The 26,259-nt window shown below is 37.3% G+C and overlaps 1 protein-coding gene and 1 pseudogene across 2 annotated transcripts in view; one reads left to right on the plus strand and one right to left on the minus strand.

The window, feature by feature from the left end:
* Positions 1–26,259, minus strand: part of GMDS (GDP-mannose 4,6-dehydratase) — a 636,593-nt gene that overhangs the window by 558,172 nt on the left and 52,162 nt on the right. The window lies entirely within an intron of this gene.
* On the plus strand, positions 2,911–3,120 carry LOC131834446 (large ribosomal subunit protein eL38-like; annotated as a pseudogene).

Consider the following 26,259-nt stretch of genomic DNA (forward strand, 5'->3'; position numbering starts at 1 on the left):
AAGTAAAAATGACACAAAGCTATAGTCTTGGTTTCCAAAGCAATAAAATTTTAAACAATAAAAAATATTAGAAATTTTAAAATACTATACTAAGTAATACATAGAACAACAACAACAAAAATCTGCCATTACAGATTAAGTTTAAAAATAACAGGACTATAAACTTATAACATATATAAACATTTAGGAAACAAAATCAGATACACTCCAAAGAACATGTATAACCTTAAAGCCTTTCAATAGTAGACAACCAACCAAAAATCTTCCTGTTCACTTACTGATACCTACAGTTTCTTCCCCCAAAAAGTGGGTGGGGGAAGGGAATGGAAATTTTTCATTTACAGTACGAAATTAAAGTCCATAGTTTAAGATAACACACTTCAAAATGAACCAGTTTTAGGCCACCTGCATCCAGCTGATGGGTTGATAAAATATAACTAATACCAGATGCTTTCCATGTTTTTATAGGGAACAGAGGTAAAGAGAGCAGAAAGGCAGGGAAAGTCACAAGTTTAGAAGGGCTCAAAAAGTAGACACTGAGGACACAGAAAAAAAGTTCAATGTGCATCCAATTTTTCTTAGTATAAGTACTTTAATTCTAACATAAACTGCAACTACACTGACAAGTAGTGCAAGCAAGAAGTTCTATTTTATATCAGTTACATTGGGAAAATGAACTGACTTGATTGCCTATAAAGGTTGGTGGTTGCTAACAGTTCTAATAATCAAGAATAAAGGAAAATATCTAGGTTTGTGAACTACTACAGTAGCAGTAGGGGAACAACCCCTGTATTCGATTATAAAATGGACAGTTTCCACATCTGCTGAGTATTAGGTGTTAGCTTAGTTTTAGAAATAGCTACCATTCCTTAGGTACCTGATGGTGTGAACTAGGTAATACTTGCTGTCAGTCTAAACACCAAATAGGACAGGTTGGCATCACCGATTTACTTAAGAGACAACTGAGTTCCATAAGGGCCAAAGACCATATAACTAGCAACCCCAGAGCTCAATAAATTATAATTATGAAATAGAACTATGAGGCCTAGTATCAGGTTATAGACAAATTATAGGCTCCCAGCTAATACTAATTAGTCATGTGACCTTGGATACTCATTTATTCAAAAAGTACTTACTGAACATCTTCTGTGTACAAGTTTCTGTGTTTACATATGAAGGCTCAGAGTTCTCAAATCTCAAAAACTATGAACAAATATATTATTCACCTCATAAAAGTCCTTTTTTGTAAACAGAGACATTTCTTGTCATTCAACTATACCACACCAGGGCATCTGATTCATTATCACAGTCACCTGGGGTCTAGTAATGTGAAACACAACACAATACAATCATTTCAAAGATTTCAAGATTTAGGAACCTGAAAAATAACTGCATTTTTGCTTCTTAAAAAAAGATGTTTTATTTATTAACATATGTTAATTTAAAGAGCATGAACTCAAAAAGAGAACATCACATCTTAAATAGTATTAGTGTAGTACATTTAGGATTACTAAAATATTATTAACCTTTAGAAAGGCTCAGCAAATTTAAACAGTTTAAGAATAACAAAAACATGGTTTCTGAACTTGGGAGAACTAAACCAAAGCACTGTGTTCACAAAGAGAAAATTCTTTGCCATAGAGATGCGCCACCTTGGCCTTCAGGAAGAAGATAGGTTTCCATATAAAGAATTTTAAACAAGAGACATCAGATCCATTCTTCTGCAAATATTCTTGAAGGAATCAGCATGGACAGAAGAAAACAGAGGGAAACATTACCACACAACAGCTCCATGAAAACCTGGAGAAACCAGCTGCATTTTTTCCCTCAATGAACTGCCCACTCTAAGCAACCTTATCACACTCACACAGTAATTACCCAATCCTGGAGGAATAGATCTCCTGAGAAATGAAATAGATGCTCCTGAGAAATGAATTTTGTTTTGTTTTGTTTTTTTAACACACATAGGCACTCTGCCCTCAAAAGGCCATAAATAAAATATCCAATAACAGTCTCTATTGACAATAATAGTAATGATTAATTTTTTTCCATTTTTTTATTGTATTATGTTAGTCACTATACAGTACATCATTAGTTTTTGATGTAGTGTTCCATGATTCGTTGTTTGTGTATAACACCCAGTGCTCCATGTAATCCATGCCCTCCTTCATACCCATCACCAGGCTCACCCATCTCCCCATCCTCCTCCCTTCTAAAACCCTCAGTTTGTCAGTTTGTTTAGTATAAAGTGCTTCAGACACATTTTAAGGACACACTTTAAGGACTAAGATAAAGTATTATCTAAAACTTATAGAGCCATCTAAAACTTACAGAGACTTTAAAATGTGTCCTAAGCACTTTATATTTACTACCTCACAAGTCCATATGAACAACACTGTAAAGTTTGTAGAACTATTCTCTCCATCAGACAGGGCAGTCCCATCTCTACCCCATTTTACAGATGAGGAAACAGAAGCAACAGCCATGTTCCCACCAAGCTGCCTGTGTACATAACGATTACATAACGATCATACAAAAGTGCCTTGCAGGAAAGATGCTTCCACCTGTCCTTAAGCAGCTGAAGACAATAGATAGGACCCCAGGCAAAATGTGTCATTAACAACTTTTGAATCCTGTGTCACAGGCCTCCCCCGCTACTACCATCCCATATCAGCCACACAGGATAAAATTTTACTTTTGCTAATTAGCAAAAAAGTATTAAAACAGAAGATTCTGATTCACTATATTTGTTCACAAATTACATATTGACAGTTTTCCTAAGCATATTATCCAAACTTCCTGTTTGTAATTTTATCTCACATCAAAAGAATTTTAGGTTTTAGCTAAAATTTAGGTTTTCCATCCTCCCTTCTTCTGGCCACATGCTCCCAGTGCCCCTCATAGCCAGCCATGCCTTGCAAAATTGACAAAATCAAGGATTTCCTTCTCACAGCCAGGTGAAAGGATGCCAAATCCATCAAGATCAAGAAAACGAAGGATATCTGAAGTATGTTGATGCAACAGATACCTTTTATAGCTTGGTCTTCACAGACAAAGAGAAGGCAGAGACACTGAAAGCAGTCCCTGACCCCAGGTTTGGCATTGAAGGAGCTGAAATGAACCTGGCACACTCACTTGAACTGTATTAAAATTTTAAAAATTAAAAAATAAAAAAAGAATTTTAAACACTATAAAGCTACAATAAGGTAATGCAACAATAGTGAACAACACACTTAGAAGTCGGAAGTTTGGGCTTGTACTAGCTGTGTGATTTCAGTTAAGTCATCTCACTTTTCTATACTTCATCTGTGAAATGGGTACAAGCCTTCATGAAGCGGGGCAAATATTAAACCATGAAGTTCCTAACAGACTGTCAGGTAGAATGACTTAGTTTAGAGGAAATGAAGGTATGGCATAATAAAAAATAGACTAGGGAGGAAATAGGGGAACATTCACAGAAACCATATAATGACTTACCTTAGGGCTAGGTACAGAGACAATCCTGATCTGCCTGGTTTAGGATGAGGAGAGGGGACATTGAGAGTACCAAGAAGGCAAGATAGGTGGAAGAGATTTCCTAAGGAAATCCTGATTCTAATACCCTCCCTCCTCAGAAGTCCACCTCCTCCAACCTAGGAAGTAAAGTGGGAGATGGCCTGGAAGCAGTTGCCAAAGTCCCTTCCCCAGAACTGGTGGCACCCAGCAGTAGGGCTCCACGCAGCTCTGTGCACAGGCTATAGTACTTCAGGGTTCAGGAGTAAGGGATGGCCAGGTGAAAGGTGAACCACAAAGGGGATATCTTAAAAAGGTATGGCTCTCAAGGTAAGCAGAGGAGCAGAAAAGCAACATAAGCAGGTAGGAGGTCAAAAGAAGAGATTTTATTTTAGAAGATGGACAATCTCAGAAAGCTTGTAGGCAGCTGGGGAAAACAGCAACAGGAAAGAATACAAAATAAGTGGAGCCAGACTCAGAAAGAACAGTATTTGATAGAAATAAGATAGCTAGTAGGGCCAGGCTTGGTAAAGAAGAGGCATGTCTTCCTCTACCAAGACCAGAGGAGAGGGACCATGAAACTACAGTAAGATTTTAAAGGGATAAAGTGTGATTTGCTTAAAAATGGGCTTGATCTCAATGAACTAGGAAAAAGATATTTTGCTAAAAGGGATCAGGAAATGGGTTTGGAGTATGGCTATGAGGAATAACTCTGGACAATGACTGGGACAAAAGCACAGCTGGCTCTGTAAGTCAAGATTTAATAGAATTTTCCTATAATTCCCCTTTCCAATGTCTGAACATTCATATGCCCTGACTACCCCCCACCCTGACAGACAATGATGTTCTGTGGCAAAACATATCCTTGGAAATATAATCTTTGTTAAAAGATAATCTATACCATGATTACATATAGAAGAATCTAATCCCAGAGATAAGAAATGCAAACCACTATAGTACACACAGAAAACTGAACAACTCGAACTTAAAATCCAAGATAACTCATTTGTAAAAAGAGGCAGTTGGTATTCATAAGAAATTTAAAGGATCTTTAAATCTTGATTTCAAGAAATTGTAATATCAAGGTCCACAGAGAACACAAAATGGTTATGCAAAAAAATAAAAATAAAAAAGACATATATATTTCTTTCCTTATTTCAAGGCTCTCTATTTTGAAATTGATTAAATGCCAAAGTAAATAAATTAAATTCTTACTTTAAAAACAGAAATGGAGTTTAAGGTGATACACCCATCTGATCATACTGAAAGATGCAATACAACAGTGGCAGTTTCTTGACAAGGCCCAATCATGAAATATGGGTTAAATGCAGGTGGATTAAGCAATAGCTCTCATTCTGTGGTCTGAATGACAGCAACCAGGGCACTTCAGGACTGCTGAGAGATGCAGGATTGAATCAACGCAAGCCAAAGAATTGGCAAAACTGGCAACCAGCAGAGGCAGAGATGCCAGAGGTTGGGCAACGTCAAGGCCTATTTCAAAATATCAAAGGAACTCTCTCAGGGAAATAAAAGAAGAATAATGTCAGAATCTCACCTTACAGTGCCCAGACCAAATAAAAAACACCTGGATATTTCTGGAGAGACTAATGCTGCAGAGAAAGGTATACAGCAGAACTAATCTTTTCTCAGTTGTTCTCCTGGCCAGAGGCTAGGTCCCGAACAGTAACCCCAAATTTGGTAATAAATCTTGATCTTTTTATCATTTAAATTTTCAAAGAAAAAAAGATATTAGCAAACACAAACATGGCTTGGCAAATAAAGTTCAGGACTCAAAAGCTGAAAGTTTAATTTTTTCACTTTTTTCTCATTGCCTTAAAAAAAGACAACTGTGTGATAAAGCTATACGACTGTTCACACTGTCTAGATTTCACTACCTGAGTAATTTGTTCCTTATAAACATAAACATAAACAAATGCCAGTTAAAAAAATACAGGGCAGGAAGCCACTTTGGAATAAATAAAAGACAGTAATTCCTAAGAATTTTTCTGAGATTTCCAAAATATTTGACAAACAAAAAGATTTCTTTCTCCAATGTTTTTAGACCATAGTAAGAATCAATAGAGACTCCAACAAGCAAACTTCATTAGATTTCCTCTCCAAGACATGTATAACAATACTACATAAGACAGATCTATGAAATTTCACTTTTTTAAAATTTTTTTTTTATTTATTTTTGTGTGAGAGAGAAACAGAGAGCACGCACGCATGAGCAGTGGGTGGGAGGGCAGAGGGAAGATGCACACTCCCCGCTGAGCAAGGAGCCCAATACCCTGAGATCATGACCTGAGCCAAAGGCAGATGATTAATCAACTGAGCCACACAGGCACCCTGAAATCCCACTCTTAAAAGGACTCATAAAAAAGGTACATATCAAAAAGGAGTACAATTATCACTTCTCAATCCTTAATTCCCACCCACACTTATCTTCAAAAGAGTGTTTCCATTCAATAAGTGGAATCTCTCTATTCATCCAAATGATCAAGAAAAACACTGGATTCATCCTTGACTCCTCCTCTTCTTTTCACTCGCCAAATCTAATCCATCAACAAATCCTATCAGTTCAACTTCAAAATATCACACAGATTAGTCTACTTTTCTCCATCTCCCCTGCTAGTACTCCTACCCAACCCATGAGTTCCTCTTGCCTAGACTACTATACCGGACTTCTAACTGGTACATTCTTTTCCATGCTTGACCACCATAATCCGTGTTGCAAAAGTGATAAAGAACCATAAGTGAGTTCACAACCCTTTCTTGAAAAAAACCATCCAACAATTGGCACTCAGAATAAAACCCAACTTTAATATCAAAGTCAAGAAGCCCTGAGAGGATCTGACCCTTGCCCACCTCTTAACTACCCTCTCATCACTCTAACTCATTATGCTCCTGGGCTTGTTGCACCATAAGGCCTTTGCATTTCTATTTGTTCTATCTATAAGGATATTCTCCAATATCTTTAGAATTCAACACAAATCTCATTTTCAAAGAAGCCATCCCTGACCTAAACAACCTTGTTAAGTCTCTAGCACAGTTCTTCTCAAACTAAGTGTGAGGAAAGGAGGTTTTTGGATTTGTTTTTGTTTTTTAAATTTCTGATTTATCATGTAAATATTCCTTTTTTTTTTCCAAAGATTTTTATTTATTTGAGATAGAGAGAAAGCACAAGCAGGGGGAGCAGCAGGCAGAGGGAGAAGCAGATTTCCTACTGAGCAGAGGAGCAGAGAGCCCACTGTGGAACTCAATCCCAGGACCCTGAGATCATGACCCAAACCAAAGGCAGCTGACAACAGTCGACTTAACTGACTGAGCCACCCAGGCGCCCCTACCATGTAACTATTCTTTTGTCAAATACAGCAAAAATTATTTTCTTTTTAAAATGGAATTTCAAATCATACAAAAATGGAAGTTTAAAATTTTAATTATTAATAGTGTCAATGGTCAAAAATTTTCTCTATCACATTACCATGAGTCACTCTCTTTCTGTGCTTATCCCATTGTGAACTGGCACAACCGTGAGCAGATTAAGACTATGATACTGCTTCAGCCTGTCCATGCTTTCCTTTGCACCGCACTTAGCACACTCTAGAACAATTTACTTGAGTGTCTGTACTGGCTACTATTCTCAGCACCGGATCTGCAGCAATGAAATAAAGAGATAAGATCCCTGCTTTCTCAGACTTCACCTTCTGTGGCGTTATTGGTCAAGGCCACAAGGCAATAACCTAATCTGAACTCAGGCCTGCCTCTCAGGTTTTTCCTGGGTTCCGAAAAACGCTCAGCACTCAGCTAAGCAGTGAAGTGTGCAAGTTTGCATGTATCCACTGTTCCTGAAAATATTACACTTTTAATTGTATATTCTTCACATTACTTCCAAATAAGTGTCCATTCAGATAACATCTTTAGGACCCATCAATGTAGAAGAATTAAACTACATCTTCAACCAGTGTCCGGAGACAATAATGATACTCTAATAGTCACTTTAGGCATTTCCACAACTTAACTATAAATATTTGTACTGTCTCTCCTGCTAGTGTTCTTCCACACTATACACAAGTTTCTTCACCCACTTCCCAGATCAGTAGTAATGATATTTAGGATTTCCCCCAAGAAATAATCAGTGCCTCAGCAGAAAATTCCAGCTGCCACCCTAGGGTCATTTTTAGAGAATTGGGGCCATGATGATGTTATTCCTATTAAATATATAACTCAATTTCCTTGGACTTCACTGGCTTGTGATTAAAAATAAAGTACATTCAAAACACATTGGCCAACATCTACATAATGAGAAGATCCTGAAGCATGGAGTATACCACATATGCTCGCATTCTTGCCACTCTTGTTCAACCAACCTACTGTCTCCTCAAAACTCTCTATATTGTTATTATTCCCACTTTTCAAATGAGAAAACTGAGAACTAGATATATTTAGTAAATCTCTGTCAAAAAATAATTACTGTACATTTGTTAAAACTCTATTCTATTAACAATGTTATATCCTTACAAATAATTCTCAAACTTGCCTAGGCTTCAAATCACCAAAGCTACCATTATCAAAGCTGCCAGTGTGGTTCTAACACAGCAAGATTAGCACTGAGAACCAATGTACTTCATCATGAAAGCCAAGTGCCTAGGGACAAAATTTTAAAAGAATATAGGAAAATGAAAGGTGTTCATTCTTAAAATTTAGGGGACCATTGTAATGTTTTCATTTACCATGTTATTAAAATTTTATTTGCACAGCAATTCAAAAATCACTTATTTATGTTACTGCAGTGTAGGACTGAGCCCATCCCTAAAAATACCAAAAGTGCCAATTAATGGATCCTGGAATAGGTCTACCTACTCAGTTGATTTCCAAAATAAAGCCAGGGGCAGTATTTAAAGGTTTCCACTAAAGCATCTGAAGATCTAGAAGAAACTGGATGGAGGGGATATATAACAAATACCAACAGTTACTTCTACAGAAAGAATGTGCTAGCTAGCCTTCCTATAATAAACATTCTAGAAAAACTTCTGCTCTATATTTGGTATCCCCTCCAGCTGCCTTCAAGCATTTACTCTAAGACCAGTCTACACAGTAAAGACCATTGTTTAATTTTGCTCACTAATTTAAAGAAAAAAAAAATCCATTCCATCAAGCAAGGACTAGAAGCCTCACAACCGCCTACATGCATTCACTTATCAAGATCTGACTAATCAAGGTGCAGAACTTCAATCACTAGTGGCTATGTACTAATATTCACTAGTTGCTGGTGTTCTAACGCAAATGGGCACCTAAAAAAGTCTTTACTTAAGTATCTGCCACATTTCACAAAGAAATGTATGTGCCTGTGTATTATTTTTATATATAATGTTATATATGTGATAAATTTGGCACTTTCAACTAAAAGTGAAGTCTACTATTAACCATTAGTAATACTCTATGTTAAAAAACAATGCTTTAAAAACATTGCCAGATCATTAAAATATCCGGAAGTAGTCTTGCTCTTTAGGTAATCATACTTTATATCTTACTACATATCATGTCTGCTTTATTGATTTTGTAATGCCATCATTTAAGATCTGAGATGTTCTTCATTCACAAGTCAAGTTCACAAAAGGAACAGGTACGTTGGTTTGTGCTGATCATTTCTGCCCTGGTGCAGAAAAGCAGGTGCCTCCAGTTGGTAAAGCACTCCTGACACAGGCCAAGGACCGACCGGTATACGGACCTTCAGCTCTCACCCTATTGGTCTGGGACAAAGTCACAGAGACCAGCAAGACCTATAACATGCTGGGAAACAAGTTTCATTCTTTTATTCACCACCTAACAAGCATTTGCACTTTTCTGGATTTGATTTACCTGTGGCCCCATTAGTCACAACCACAAGATTGACTTACATCCAAGTAGACCTAAGCTACTCGTTGGAGAGGTACCAAGCTCTTAGACAAAATACAAAATGGAAGGAGCACAAAAATGCCTCATAGTCTTCCACGATGAAAATACTCATATCATGAGAGATACAGTGCTAACTGCCTGCGGTCCATCATTTCATGTAATCTACCCACAAGCCTAGGAGAATAGCACCATCACTATTTCCATTTTTCAGAAGAGAACATTAAGGTTTAAAATGAAGTTAAGAAGATTTTGCCTAAAATAACATGTCAAGCAAGTAAAACAGTAAAGATTTGAATCCTGGGCTGTCACTTTTATCTATCTTTCTTTCATTATAGTAGATAATAGAATGGCATCCATACTAGAAGAGAACAAGTAGTAGTTTTCAAGCTGAAAAGGGGTTGTCACTTAAAAATGTTTTCAATATTGTCAATTACTAAAGAGCAGAAAATTATAGATTTAAACCAGCACTCTCATTTCAGAATCAGCAAATTCAACTCTTGCCACTAGGAAATAACACTGACAAGTAACTTGTCCAGGAAAGCAGAGCAGGCTCCTTGCAGAGCTTCCAGCTTAGTATAGACACAATCAGCACCTCTTAGTCCAGACCGTCAATCACTGACAAATTAGCCACCTATACACTCAACCTGGTTTCTTTTCAGGCTGACAGCTGGCCACATTCTTGGAGGAAACATACCCACTTCCACAGAGGAGGGAGGACTTAAATTAAGGGGGTAATTAGGGTGCACAAGGGCTCCTACACTGCACACAACTAGAATATGGATTTTATTATCGTCCCTAAATGCTCAGAATTCTCTTTGACATAAAGTCCAATTTAGCTAAATTCATCAATGGTCAACTAGCGTCATTTTAGTTTTTCCATATTTAATACTTCCAAATCCAAAGGTAATTTAAAGCAACCTACAAAAACAGAATCAAGAACTTTCTTTTAGTCTTTCCAGCTGCCTCACTGAAATGTCTGCAACTATTCTATAAAGGTCACATAACCAATGTCCTCCTTGAGTTCCAAAATAAAATGCTCTATTTGGGTACAGATTGGGTTCATTACTAAGTTAGGAAAAGGTAGTAAGAGGTTTTAATTCTTATTCTTTGCAGCAATGAGATATTTTCCAGGTAACTTCAATTCTAAAGAATTTGACAAATAGTTATTGTCTCATCTACAATGACTGAGGTTCTTTACTAAATACTGCAGGGTTATCAAGATAAGTAAACCTCAGTTCTCAGGGAGCATAATGTCCAATAATAAGGATAAGCCAATAATCAATGAACTGTAACATGCCGTGGAGGATTCAGAGGCAGCTGAAGGCACCTCTGGTAAAGGAGGGACCAGGAAGCCTTCCTCAAGTACCCGACACTTGAGCTGGGTCATGATGAACAGCAAGAAAGCAACATAGCAAGACCCCACACAGGAGAATGCCATTCTCAGAAGAAATAATGTGGATACATGAGAAAGGTGAGGCAGGGTAAAAAAAAAAAAAAAAAAAAAAAAAAAGTCAATCATCAATTATGGCCAAGTCTGTGATACACGTAAGAGATAAAATTGTGATAACCTCTGGAAAGGCTAGAAAGTTTAATTTAAAGCCTTAATTCTAAAGTTAATTCACAGTATCAGTACAGAAGAAAATGGACCTCATATTTATATAAACTTGTAGGGAAGACTGAACCCATCACAATCAGAAACTGCAAAATCCCAGATAAGAGTTAATGAAAACGCAGACAGGGAAAGTGGTAATGAGAAGGGACAAAGATAGATCAGAAAAATTTAAAAAGCACATGGTGATAAAGTGGTATGAGAGGGAAAAAAAGTAGCAGAAAACCATTCAAAGGGAACCGGTATTTTGAGCCTGGGTAATGGGAGACAAATCAAGCTAATAACAACTAGAAGTTGGAAGTGAATGGAGAAAGGAGGGGTGTGCAGGTCAGTAGTATAAATGTTTCTTTAGCCTGTGTCAATTTTGCGAATTAGGGAGAACATCCAGGTAGAGATATCAAATGGACAACAAGAAATGCAGGCTGATTTAATCATAGGAGGGTTAATTTTCCAATCCATAAGGATGATTCCCAAATCTATATGACTTGTCGGAATCAACTGGGGAGCCTATTCAAAACAAAGACCTCAGGCCCCACTTTAAAAAATCCTGACCGAACAGATCTCCATGGGGCCCAGGAATATACAGTGTTCAGAAGCCAAGAATGGAGCCATTGCTCTACATGACTCTGCTCACTCTGCAGTTCATAATCTCCTGCTTTATAGTTCCGAATATACTTTCAGAACATACTCACTTGGATGGCATTTGCAGAATGTGAAACTAGTACACCTCCCTGGAGATTGGAAACATACTTTAACATCTGAAAATAATTATTTCTCAGTCTGTATCCCACTGGTTATGGGGAATGGCTTTGATATTCTACTACATAACTGATGGTTTAGGTCTACAAGTACCAACCACTACAACACAAAGATCAATTCTGCTCAAACTTTCTGTGACCAAGATAATTAATGATTCCATGACCACTAGATTAATGACACATACAGCAAGCAGTTCTCTCTTAAAATGATGAACGAAAGGATAACTTGCATAATCAAATGTAAATCTTTCATAGATTTCAATAACTTTCCTTCATATTTCAACAGATTTCCTTCTCACTCTGAATCTTCTCAATACTCCTATCTCTTTTTCTCCTCAGGTTCATGACAGAAGTGAGGAAGTCACTAAGCTCAAGAAGGCAACGCAGCCAACTGAAAATATTAAACCTGTCACTTTCACCAAAAGTAGAAAATGTTTTGTTATATTTTATTTCTTAAAAAAAAAAATAATTAGGGAAGGGGAAAAAAGATCAAGTATGGAATGACAATCTGATATTACCAACCGTGGGGATTTTTTGTAATATTTGTAATAAAAGAGCATAGTTTAGTAATAGAATAACCCTAGCCCAATTTATTATTTGTTTTCTCCCTTTTGTTAAAAACAAAACCAACCAACCAAACAAACAAAAAAACTATAAAAGGGGTTCCTGGGTGGCTCAGTTGGTTAAGCATCTGACTCTTGATTTCGGCTCAGGTCATGATCTCAGGGTTGTTAGATACAGACCCGTGGCTGGCTCTGCACTCAGCATGGAGGGTGCTTGCTTGTCTCTCTCCCTCTGCTCCTCCCCGCACCTGCACTCTCTCTCAAATATATAAATAAAATCTTTTTAAAAAGTATAGTAAGAGACAACCTTTTTTATACACTCATTATCCATACCTGTGCTATCTTCACACAACATTTCTTATTTAATCTTTGTAGTTGTCTCATTATTTAGGTAATCTCATTATCCCCATTCTACTGAGGAGAAAGCCACACTTGGATGAGTTAAGTTTCTGTTCAAGGCCTCACTTCTTTTAAGGGGTTCAGCTAGAGTTCCCACCCAGTGCTTCTTAATGGCAGTGTCCTTTTGGCCATAATCCTAAGGGCCTAACACAACACAGGAGAGAATTAAAGTAGCAGGAAAACAGCTTATCTTTGAAAAGCTCCATTCATGATTTTTTTCTGGATCCCACCTATGATCAAATTACCTCACTTTCCTTTACATGACATATATATGTATTTTCTCACACACAAGACTGAGCTCCCTCAGGAAAGAAAACCCTGGACTCTCCAGCATGTATCATTGCCTGACAAAGAAGATTCTTAACAGTGTTTTTGAATGAACATGACCAAGTAATTTGCTAGGGCTTTTCCACTAGCTCTCACAGCCCACATTCCCATAGTCCTAAAGGACTGAAATCAGTGGCTGTCTATTCCAGACCAGTCTAAAAGCTCTTTCCTTTTGGTATGGGTTGGGTTTTGTTATTAATTTTGAAGTACACTTTTAAACACTGTGATCTCTGAAACTAGTAGGTCTCTAGAACTGTTATTGAAAATGAAAACATGTTTAAGGCCTTAACAATGAGAAACTCTCCCCAAATAAAACTTGCCTTCAAGAAAAAAAAAGGAAAGAGGGGGACTGGAAATCAGTGGGGGATGCTACTGGCTTAGGGGATGGAGACCAGGCACGCTAGTGGTACTGCAATGCCTGGAACAGTCTTGCACAGCCAAAGATTGTGCTGTGTCCCTCATAATTTTCAGAAGTCCTGTGCATTTAAAAAAAAAAAAAAAACTGTTTTCTAATTATCTGAGCATAGATCCTAACTAGGTTTTTATGTGGGCACAATGTATGTATTACAGAGTATGTGTTAAGGAAAAGTACTATTTTATTCCAAATTTACCCAAATTGGACTTTTTAAAAAATGAGGATACCACATCATGGCCACTAGTGGTAGAAGAGCTGCCACTGCCATTCACAGGTGCCATTTTTTGGATTTATAGCCATCACATCTGGGATTCTATGTTAGGTACACACATCTGAGCACTTCAACAAATCTTCTAATGCAATGGCATCTGCATATTTATATACAGAAACACAAATTCTCCTTACACACTGCTTTCATTTCTCTTTAGTTGTAGTAAAACATTATATTGATCTTTTTAAATGTGCATAGTTATGTTATCCATGAATTTAAGATTGTAAAGGCATCAAATACACATGAAATGGCCACATAGATCTCTGAAATAGTGGAAGCTTAGTGCAAGTGCCATTTTAAAAATGGCATATAAATATTACCTGTCTATCTCAATTCAACATGATGTAAGTCAAGCTAGGTAGTTTCCAAGTCTCATGAAATCCTGACTTAATCTCTGCTTTGTCAGCAGTTTGGACTATGTATATATGAGGAGAGGCACCAATTGATCAAGGCAATTTTGTATTTTATACTTAAGTTCTTTTCTATTGAAGCTTAATTTTTAAATTTATTATTTCTGAAGCAACATACAAAGTAAAACTAAAAAGAATTTTAAAGCAGGAGAAAATGGCGTTAAAATATTCAAAATGCAAAAATCTTTTAAATCCTTATAAAGAAATATGAAAAATAAAGTTAGGAGAAATAGGCTTCACAATTCTTAAAGATCATTTACTCATGGGATACACATATACAGTTGATTAAACCCAATAAACAAATATTACATCTAGAAGTATTTTGACACTAAATTATGTATTTAAGTATATTCTACCAATTTTACTTCCTTATCAACCAACTTGCTTTACATCTCTAATGTCTTTATTATGACAAAAAAGGTCCCATTTTAATATCAAACCACCAGCATAAATAAGAGGCAGGATTAAAAAGTGCTACACACACACACACACACACACACACACACTTTTTATTTTATTTCCCTAATCCTGGAGGAGGAGAAAGCATGCAAACAGCTTCCTCTACAATGTTACCAGACAGTGATGGTTTTTAAAAACTGCATCAGGGGTGCCTAATGGCTCAGTTGCTTTAGCATCTGCCTTTGGCTCAGGTAATGATTTCAGGGTCCTGGGATCCAGCCCCACAAGTCCCTACTCAGCAGGGAGACTGCTTGTCTCTCTCTCCCCCTACCCATCCCCCAACTTGTGCTAGCACAGCCCCATACTCTTTCTCTCAAATAAATAAAATCTTAGGGGGAAAAAAAATCAATTGCTTTGACAAAAATCAATACCTTAACAAAAATGCACTGTTTAAGATTCCTGACTTTTGATTACCACATGGCTAAATGTGTATAAAAAGGGAAAATTAGTATAGTCAATAGAATATACATCAAGACTTTCAGACACAGTAACACTGCATCTGAACAGTTACAGTAGAGCAATGTTCAGTAAATGCTATTCTGTTAGTCACATTCACTCCTTCAACTATCTTTGGAATTATCAGCCTTCACTTCACTAAACAGGACATGAAAACATTATGTTTATTAATATTAATAAAAATTTTGGTTTCCTTTCTGAAGTAATTATACTTACATGGAGTTAACAAAAATAAATAAAATCACAGCAATTTTAAAACATGTTTTTAAAAACGTATTTAATCTTTTCTCCAGCAAAAGTTGAAACCAGAGGGACACATGGGTGGCTCAGTGGATTAAGCCTCTGCCTTCAGCTCTGGTCATGATCCCAGGGTTCTGTAGTCAAGCCCTACATCAGGCTCCTTGCTGAGCGGAGAGCCTGGTTCTCCCTCTGCATGCCGCTCCCCATACTTGTGCTCTCTCTGACAAATAAATAAATAAAATCTTTAAAAAGAAAAGTTGTAACTAGAATTAATACAAAGAAGAAAAAAAAAAAAAAAACCTGATCTGAAATTCACCTTCCTTTCCCTTTTCCTATTTTATAATAAAGTGATAGTCCTAATGACTGCCCAAAAATTCTGAAGTAAAAGACCTACATAAAACAGGAAACTGGGCATTAAATCTTTAAAGTGTTTTATTTTCTAATATGCCTCAAACTTATCAGAAGAAAAAAACAAAACAAAACACCGAATTCCAGGAAATCTATGATTGAAAAAAAGTAGGGGTGCCTGAATGGCTCAGTTGGTCAAGTGTCTGCCTTCAGCTCAGGTCATGATCCCAGAATTCTGGGATCAAGCCCCACATGGGGCTCTCTGCTCTGTGGGGAGCCTGTTTCTCCCTCTCCCTCTGCCTGCCACTCTGCCTGCCTGTGCTCTCTCTGTCAAATAGATAAAATATTTTTTTAAATATCTATAAAGTCATTAAGAACCAAAATTAAGATGCTGTGTCTTGGACTGCTTAAAAAAAAAAAAAGAAGCAGAATCCTAAGGGTTAATTTTACTTTATTATACATATATTCTAAAATTAAGCAAATATTTTGGCATTTTAAATCCTTTTCGTCAATAAAGCAACTTCCCATGTAGTAAAATTGGTTTCTTTAATTCTTTTTGTGCAATAAGTCCACAAAAATTATTTGTTGATTTTTTAGGTATTGCGTCTCTTCATTTTCTAAAGAATGGAAGCATAAAATAAGACAACATAAACTGCTGACAGTTTAAATTTCAAAAGTGAAATTATATATCTATTAATTTTATTTGCAACTCTGGAAAGTATATGTAAAAATAAATAGATAAACAAATTACCATACCATTCTAAGATGACAATTTGGGAGCACTTACTTTGGGAACCAAAAAGAAATAATTTTCAAGCTTTTCTATAAATCTAAGCAAAACACAGAGATTGGGTCCAAAAACTTGTAAATCCTAGTCAGTGGCACAATTCAAAAAGGCACACTTCTGCTTCAGCATTCTAAGATTGTGTGGGAAAAAAATCAACTCTCACAAGGTTTCTATTATATGCAGTCTCTTAAGAGCAAGGGAACTGCAAAACAAGCATAATTATCAGGGACTAAGTGAAGATGCTATCTACGTGAGCCACCTGGTGGTTTATTTCCCTCACTGCATGGATAAACACCTCGTGCTATGCACACAATCTTTAATTGGATACTACATTACGTTTTATTTTTGGTGCCAAGACCAAAAAGAATTTACACTTACCAAAATTTAGTAACAGTGTAGGTTACAAGACACACTTCCACTCAGAGGTACTTAAAAAAATTCACAAGGCTACACATGGAATCCACACCTGAAAATTTACCATAGCAGGCCTCTATAATTGTTTTTAAGTCTTTTCAACAGTGTTTGACGCCTACACTAAGTGTTGAATCCAAAACAAATTCAAAGTGACTGTAGATCACACAGCAGGCTTGCCTGTGGTTTATTTACCTCTTTCCTAGGTCTGGGTAGTTCAGAACATAGCAAATTGAACTTCTAACAGAGCACTGTCTTAACTGTCAGCAAGGTGGCAATAAGAGGAAAGGTGTCAACAAGAGGAAAGTTGCAGAATGCCAGTCTTTATGACTCTCTTTGACATCAAGTTATGTCAACCAAAAGAATTTTCAAAGAGATTCTTCTGGTGCTCAAATTTTATAAAAGCAGAGTATGCCCAAGTATCCCTTTATCTTAAAATAAAATAACCTAGCAGCTAGAGTACATTATACAATAGCCATGACAATCCTAAAGATGAGAATTACATAAAACTTGACTCTAAATGGATCGGGGGGGGGGGGGGCGGGCAGGAACAATTTGAGTCTTTTAATCAGTCAGTAGGGTGAACTGGGTACAGCAGCAGTCCCACACCCTTCCTTGAAGAGGCAACTTCCTCACTCTAAGTTTCAGTGATCTCTTCAATGGAGAATAAAACTCAGCAGTAAAGAACAGCTATTAGCAAACTCACACATACATTATAACCACTACTCTCCATTACTGATTTTATTGGGAGGTTACTAGGCACAGCTGTACCCTCTTGTCAAAGTGCTCTGTGCTCCTGACTCATCTCAGTGATTCAAGGCTGTACAACTTGCCCAGTGGAAACACTGAATGGATAGGAAGCTCTCAGAGGATGGCTCTATTCATCTTCCAGCCCAGGTTCTTGGTGGAGGCTAGGCTGCTATTAAGACTAGTTTCCTGAGGAACGTAGATAGTTTCAGGAAAAGACCATTTGACTGCAAGGCAGATGCTCTTTTGCCAGCTGTTTCTCCAGCTCCCTGTGTGGTCTTGAGTTAAGCTGCTAAACCTGACCACGTCAATGGCCAGGTCTATAAAAATGACCATGTTTCCCATGAAAAGGTCTCCCTGGCTCTGCACCATTTGCCTTCATGGGTGAGCACCACAACTTGCGAAGCTCTGGCTCTGCTGTGAGTACATCAAAAAGTGAGACATAATTTGGTGAGTGCTATGAAGTGTGTAAACCTGGTGATTCACAGACCTGTACCCCTGGGGATAAAAATATATGTTTATAAAAAATAAAAAAAAAAAATTCTTTGAATTAGAAAAAAAAAAGTGAGACATAAGCTCAGGACTTTGTCATGGGACACGTTCCTCAGTGCAAATCAAAGGATCTCATTTCCTTGAAATGCTCTAACATGATAATATGACTTTAATTTTCAAAACTTCCTAATTCTACGTGCTACTATGAAATAAACAGCATTGCGCATAAAACAATGGCACCTTTGATGTAAGGTCTGCAACAAAGCAGGGATGACAAAAGAAAAATACTCTTTAAAGAAACAATACTACTCTTGGTCTCTTCTCTATCTGCAGAGCCAAAAGGCAGATTTGTTTCAGTTTTTTATTTCTTCAAGAAATCATTATTAAGGGGTGCCTGAATGGCTCAATCGTTAAGCATCTGAGCTCCACAATGGGCTCCCCACTCAGCAGGAAGGCTGCTTCTCCCTCTCCCACTCCCCCTGTTTGTGTTCCTTCTCTCACTGTGTTTCTGTCAAATAAATAAATAAAATCTTAAAAAAAAAAAAAAAGAAATCATTAATAAACAACAAGGGTATCAGTAGAAAGACATGAGCTTTAGAGTCAGAAGGCCTGGGTTCAAATCCCAGCTATCATCTATCATTGAGGAGATGCTACACAATCATTCTTGTCCCCATCTAAACCAAGGAAATAATGCACATTGTCACACAGGCTCACCACTCCATAGCATGTGTGTGGAATTTACTAAATTAAGCAACCACTGGAAGCTGAGACTAAAACTGGCTGATATAAGAAGGAACAAAGAATGCAGAACTTGCACGAAGAGCAAGAGGGTTAATTTCCTTCATTATGATGAGAAATCTGGATCTGTATATATATTAGTACCTGTATATGTAATATACATATACAATATACATATATAATATACACATACACATATATGTAATTTCTAAGGGATTATGTGTTTCCTGAAAAGGGGGCTCTCTTGTTAACAGTTGTCTCATCACTGCCTTGCTTAATAACAGGAAAAACTAGTTCTTAGAAAATGAAATATGTCCAAAATACTAAAAGAGGCTTTGAGGGCCCTGCTATTAACTAATACACTTTGTTTCTCCTTCAGTGACACAGATTTCCATCTGTCTATTTTTCTCTTCTATTGTGTGAAAGCATGCTAGGACTCTTCAATGACCAGAAGGTCCCAGGTTATATCAATTGTTAATCAGGTCCCAGAAATCACTGGATTGGAAACAATGAGGGAATGAGCATGAAAACAAGTGAAGTTACAACAAAAATTTTATTTTACTGATATAAGGTATTTTACAGAATAAGAAAATTATGATTTACCTTGTAAAAGTAGCAAAGATTATAACTGTTATAACTTTTCACCACATCAGAATAACTTCTATACCACACCAAACTTCTCATCAAGTTTGAAAAAAACTAAGCATTGTGTACTTTTTGTTGTCTGAAATACAAACAGCAGACATCATGGCTCCTAAACCAGTAGAATTATACTAGTCTATATGAGGCCTCTAATCTATCCATAAGACCATTCTTAGTTAGAATGGGAAGACGCAGAAAAGAGCCATTCACGAAGCTGATAATTCAGGCGAGGCAAAGGTTTGCCACTGCTGCTTTAGGGAGAGAAGATAGTATCCTATTTCATAAAGTTAGATCTCTTATTTCTAACAATCTATTCATCTGTAAGTTAATTTGAATATTAATATTCAAATATTAATTTTAATATTTAATAAAATATTAATTTTAATATTCAGAAATGCAATTTGAAAATGCAACTTCCTATAATATATAAAAAACTTCATAATCCAATATTGTGTTTCTTACCTGGTAGTTAATGGTATATATTTAATTTAGTTTGTGTTTTTAATTCTCATATCCACAATACATGGTGTTGTGTATTTAAGAATTGAGATTTTCCTAAAACTCATTTTATAAAAAAATTCTACTTCTAGGGGCACCTGGATAGCTCAGTCGGCTAAGCATCTGCCTTCAGCTCAGGCCGTGATCCCAGAGTCCTGGGATCAAGCCCCTCGTCAGACTCCCTGCTCAGCGGAGAGCCTGCTCCTCTCTCTTTTACTGTCCCGCACTCTCTCTTGCTATCTCTCTCTCCCTCAAATAAGTAAAATCTTTTTTAAAAAATCTAGTTTTATGAATGCAAATAAAAATTAAGCATTATACTGAAAGCTCACTGGGAACCCAAAATTAGTTAACTGCCTGACACAACTCCCTAGCAGCTAGAAATCTTCATAAAATGTAAATCATTCCACTAACTTCCCATTTCAACTGGAATATAATGTAAACTTGACACTATAGCCTATAAAATCCAACCCAATCCGTCCCCTACTTACTTCCTGTCTCCACAAGGCTCCCTTCTCTCTCCCCCTCCTTCCACCCGCCCTAATCACTGTCCCCACCCTAACACCTCCTCCAGACTGCTGGCTCCTTCTCTCCGTTTTCAGCTCCTGTGATAACCTCTTCAAAAAGTCTTCTTATAACAATCTAAGGTAGTACCTCAGCCACAGCCCAATTTACTTTCTTTTCATAAAATTGTTCCCGTGGTATTTATCATTTGGGGAAATTATCTTCATTTATTTCAGTCTGCTTCATTCAAGCATAAACTCCTTAACAACGGGACTCTTACCTGCCTATTAACTACTTTTCAGCAGTACCTAGAAATAGGACAGAGCAGACCCAGGAGATATTTATGGAAGGAAAAAAAAAGGTGGGGGTGGAAAGTCTGAGAATTAAGTATTTTGAAAATATAAAAGGTTAAAAAAAATCACAAACAATATAGTAAATTTTACTCCAGCTCACTGCACATTAGAAATATTATGCACTTGAATTCTATACATATAAATGTTGTAATTGGGAAACCTTACTCCAGGTATAAATAGCACTAGAATACATTCAAATTTATTAAGCAAATACTTGTTGCACACCAACTGTGTGTCAGACAGTATTTTAGACAGTAGGGATTCCAGCAGGAAATACAATCAAAGTGTCTAAACTTAGAAAGTTTACAATCTAAACAAGAGAGAGATGGATGATCAACAAATGCGCATACCATGTAATGAAAAGTAGTAGAGAGAAAAATAAAGCAAAGGAGTGAGGAAGGAGGGTGCTGATACTTAAAATAGAATTTAGGAATGTCTTCATGAGAAGATGACACTAAGAAAGGGAGAGAACAAACCCTATGGATATCTGTGGTAGAATGATCGAGGAAGTGGGAACAGCAAATGCAAAGGCCCTGAGCTGGGGGTGCGCTTGGTGTATGCAAAAAACAGCAAGGAGGCCAGAGTGGCTGAGGCCTGAAGGGGGAAAGTGGCAGAAAATGAGGTCGAAGAGGTAGCAGGAAATTCTTTCCTAAAAGGCTTTAATAGACCACACTAAGGCCTTTGGCTTTTTCTGATTAAGAGGAGATGACACTGGAGGGTTTTGAAGGGAGGATGACAAGACTTGACTTAAAGGATCACTGATCACTACACTGAATACAGATTATAGAGAACAAGGATGGGAGCAGGGAGCCCAGGAAGGAATCGCTTCAGAAGTGTCTTTGCCATTGACTAAGTGCTTGGTACATATGACACTTATTTTAATGACTCAGAAAGTTGTTGTTGTTGTTGTTTTTTCTAAAGACAAAACTATTTTCCAAATAACTAGGATTTCCAGGAGTATAACCTCTAAATATACAGAGTAGGCTATCAGTGTGTGTTAATCTCCAATAAACATTCTTAGATACACAATACAAACACAACCATAAGAAAACTGAGTGACTAATTAATATTAGACAAAGCAGACTTCAAAACAAGAGATATTACCAGGGATAAAGACAGATATTTCAAAATAATGAGCAGGTGACTTCATCAAAAAAAATAAAAACATAGCAATCTTTCTTAAAGCTTTGAGAACGAACACAATGACAGTTTTCAAAAAACACTAAGGAAAAAAATGGCATGAATTCATACAAGATATAAGTGTATCAATGTGGGAATAGGAACAGCCTGTCAAAGGCACCCCTGGAGTTTGTATGTCAATGCAGCCTACTTTCGGGTGAGAACCCCAGATTTAGAGGAACCCAGAGGCACAGGCTATTGCTTGTTATATTCTCAGCTGGGTAGGGGCCACTTCAAGACTCAACAGGTCTGCTGCCCTATTAAGATTCCATAAGGCTCAGTGGGTTAAAGCCTCTGCCTTCGGCTCAGGTGGTGATCCCGGGGTCCTGGGATCGAGCCCTGCATCAGGCTTCCTGCTCAGCAGGGAGTCTGCTTCCTGCTCTCTGCCTTCCTCTCTGCCTACCTGTGATCTCTGTCTGCCAAATAAATAAATAAAATCTTAAAAAAAAAAAAGATTCCATGAGGTTCTATAGTTACACACTTCTGTATTCTATGTGTTTAGCTTGTTCTCAGGCCATGGCACACCACAGCATACTGAATTAAAGCTGGGCAACTTCTTAAATGAGTGAACATTAGAGCAACCACCTGAAATCTTGAAACTAAATTCTATCTTGAGCCATACAAAACTATTGTTTTCATGAGTCAAAATAGTTGAATATTATTAATTTTATATGGCTTAACCTAGTTTATTGAAAAAAAACCATAAATCATCTCAATTGGTCACAACTTCATTTTTAACTGCAAATACTCAGCCTAATTTTGGTGTAACAATTTAGCAGTACTGATTTCACATAACTATTCCTCAGGAGAGGGGCACCTGAGTGGCTCAGTTGGTTCAGCATCTGCCTTTAGCTTAGGTCATGATCCTAGGGATCATACTGGTCCTGGGATGGAGCTCCACATCCCACACATCGGGCAGCCCCGCATAGGGCTCCCTCTCCGTATTCCTGCCCCACCCCCGGCTTGTGTGCTCACTCCCTTCTCTTTGTCAAATGAATAGATGAAGCCTTTAAAAAAAAAAAAAAAAAAAAAAAAGTTATTCCTCAGGAGATGTCCTTAGCTTCATGTGGTCTATGCATGGGGCCCAAGCTCTTTTTGTGTATTCTTTAACTTTCAGGTCAACCTTTTGTGTAAATGTTCATTGTTGTAACTAGAAAAATGTCAGAAGAGTGCAGGGGTGCCTGGGTGGCTCAGTCCATTAAGAGTCTCCCTCCAGCTCAGTTGAGGATCTTGGGATCTTGGGATCGTGGGATTGAGCTCTGAGTCAGGCTCCCTGCTTAGTAGGGAGTCTGCTTTTCTCTCTCTCCCTCTGCCCCTCCTGACCACTTGTGCTCTCTCTCTCAAATAAATAAAACCTTTAACAAAAATTTAGACTAGTACATAAAATAATTAAGTATTCTGAGTATGAAAAAGATGTAATTTTTTAAACTATTAAGCCTTATAGAGTATTTTAAGGGGAAAACCTTTTAAAAATAGCAGTATTTGATTGCACTAACTCAGAGCTATTATGGAGTATTTTCCAGTGCCATTTATGTCAGCTATTATTACTGTTAACTAACATAACCCATACTAGATAATCACAATATGGCAAAATGGGAGTTGCACCTAGCTGGCTCCGGGTAACTTAAATGTGGACTTCACACACGTATTAAGACTAATGCCATAATCTCAGTTTCTCTCTCTTTGACAAATACAAATTTCTCTGACACTGGTGTGCTTGATTGTCTGGTTTCAACACAGATGTTTGTCTGACTACCTCCTAATTCTCTCTATGCCCTTTGGCTGGAAGGAGGGGCCTGGCTGTATGCATGGGAACGGAATTAACTGATGAAAACTAGGTAAGGCAGGAACAGTTGTGATAGCCTACAGGCTCAGAGACTAGACGTGGGACCTATATCCTGGTAAAGAAAGGGAGGCCCAGAAGGAGCTATCGAATTAAACATGGTGCCAAGTTTGGTATGGTTTATCTCAAGAGCATGTATGACTTCTAATGTGAAATTCCTCTTACTCTAATAAAGATGAACTATGCCCTTGGTTCTGGACCATAGTAGATACAATGGTTGGAGCAGAGGAGGAAATAAAGAAGGTCACTCAGATTGTGCGCAGGGTCCTAAACCCTTTTTACACTTGACAAGTTCTGCAGAAAATCAGCATGAGTCAAGCAGCAAAGACACATTGATAGAGGCTGTGCACCCCCTTTTGCTATGAGTATTCCACTGTATTTTCATTTGAAAGGTTTCTAAGAACTTTTCTTGGTGTGTCTTGAATGGCTCATACTTGTTAACTTTATAGGAATGTGTGTTCATAGGAAGCCTGTTAATCAAATTGCCAACATGAATTACTTTTCCTCATTTCTGAAGGCTTGTCCAATTAATAAAAGGCTGATGCTTATGTACTGAAGTTATTTGAGGCCACTGGGGGGCTAGAGGGGAGTTACATTTATTGATTCAATGTAGTCTTTCCTGTCACTTTGAGAACATTTATTCAATTTTGAAATGAATAATGATGGTAAAATTGGAAAAGAATATGTAAGAAAAGAAATTTATGAAAAACAATTCCCCAATTTAAAAATAATACTGCTTTCCCTGTCAGGCTTTGCTGCCAGCTGTTATTTAAACTTGTGTGCTCCTGCCCAGTGCAAGTCAGCAGCACAACGTCCCATATTAGCAGGAAACCAGTGCCTTTATGATTGAGTTCCTGTTATTGACTTGTTCTGAGACAAAATGCCAAGTTTCTTCAGACATACTACAGTAGGCCCACTGTGGAAGCCCTGAGTAAATGCTATTGTGACATTTAGGCTGCAGTTTTTGTTCTATTTGTCATTTTTTTTTTAATGACTTTAAAAACTCTCCTACAATGTTTTCGGTAATGATTTGGAGAAAGTGCTGAACTCCAGAATGAATTTTTTTTTTTGTCTTTAAAATAGCATCTAGGGGTGCCTGAGTGGCTCAGTGGATTAAGCCGCTGCCTTCGGCTCAGGTCATGATCCCAGGGTCCTGGGATGGAGCCCCACATTGGGCTCTAGCTCTGCGGGAAGCCTGCTTCCTCCTCTCTCTCTGCCTGCCCCTCGCCAACTTGTGATCTCTGTCTGTCAAATAAATAAATAAAATAAATCTTTTAAAAAAAATAAAATACAATAAAATAGCATCTAAATGGTATACCAAAGAAATAGAAGTAGTTTAGGTTGATCCCAACGATTCTACCATGTTTTTCATCCTGGGTGGTGCATTTTGATAGAAAACACTGCAGTAGTTTCTTTCAGGTAGAAGGTGAAAGCATGGAAAACTGAGAGGGAGGGTAAGGAAACATCTTCAGAACAGTAGAGAAATGGAAACCTTAATGGTTACATAATAAATCGGGAAAACAAATTCATCTTGTAAGAATAAAAATTATCAGTAAGATAAAATTAGTGTGGACCAACACTTATCAGTATTTAACATTTTTCTTAAGGGAAGAGGGTGAGGGTGTTACCTCCCTTGAAGTGAAATTGAGGTATTTCTGAACAACTTGCCTTTCAAGCTTCCTTTATTGGGGTGACATGCATTCTTAAAAAAGTTTTTTCAGGAAACAATAAAACTAGCACTTTAGGTTGCCTTTCTTTCGATAAGCTTATTCTTCCTAGCATTTTTCTCTAAGTGCCCAGCATCCCTCTTGTATTAAGTTCCTATCCCTACAACTGTGGACTGGCCTATAACAAAGGTCATTTTTATTGTCTTTATGTTGGCCTTTATGGTTCTGGATCAAGTTAGAACACCAGGGATCATCCTATCATCTGTCTCATTATCCTACTTAGACCATTCTACAACTTGACTGGAGCACTCTTCTTTAGCTCAAGCTCATGTCAGGGGCTGTTATCTCCTACATTTATTACAAGACCTAAAACTATCATGACCATTTGTTTTGATGACCAAAAAAATCTACAGTATGTGTGTTTTGACAAAGAGCTTTCTCTAATATTGACATTTTTTATGTGTAAAGTTTTACAAAGGAAAACAATAAAAACTATTAGATATTAACAATTTACTATGAGACAGGTATTGTTCTAAATATTCTAACATACATTTTCTCATTTAATTCTCCCAAAGATCTCCAAGCAACACCACTCTACAAATGATGAAGTTGAAGATACAGCATACCTTGACCAAAGTCACTCTGATAAAAAGTGACAGAGCTGAAGCAACCAACTCAGAGTTGTATATTCGATGGTCTAAAACCTGTATTGTTCATCCTCTGCCTAAGTCACCATTAGTTGCATATATAAAATGC

Source organism: Mustela lutreola, chromosome 6 (assembly GCF_030435805.1).
Source record: "Mustela lutreola isolate mMusLut2 chromosome 6, mMusLut2.pri, whole genome shotgun sequence".
Classification (NCBI taxonomy): Eukaryota; Metazoa; Chordata; class Mammalia; order Carnivora; family Mustelidae; genus Mustela; species Mustela lutreola.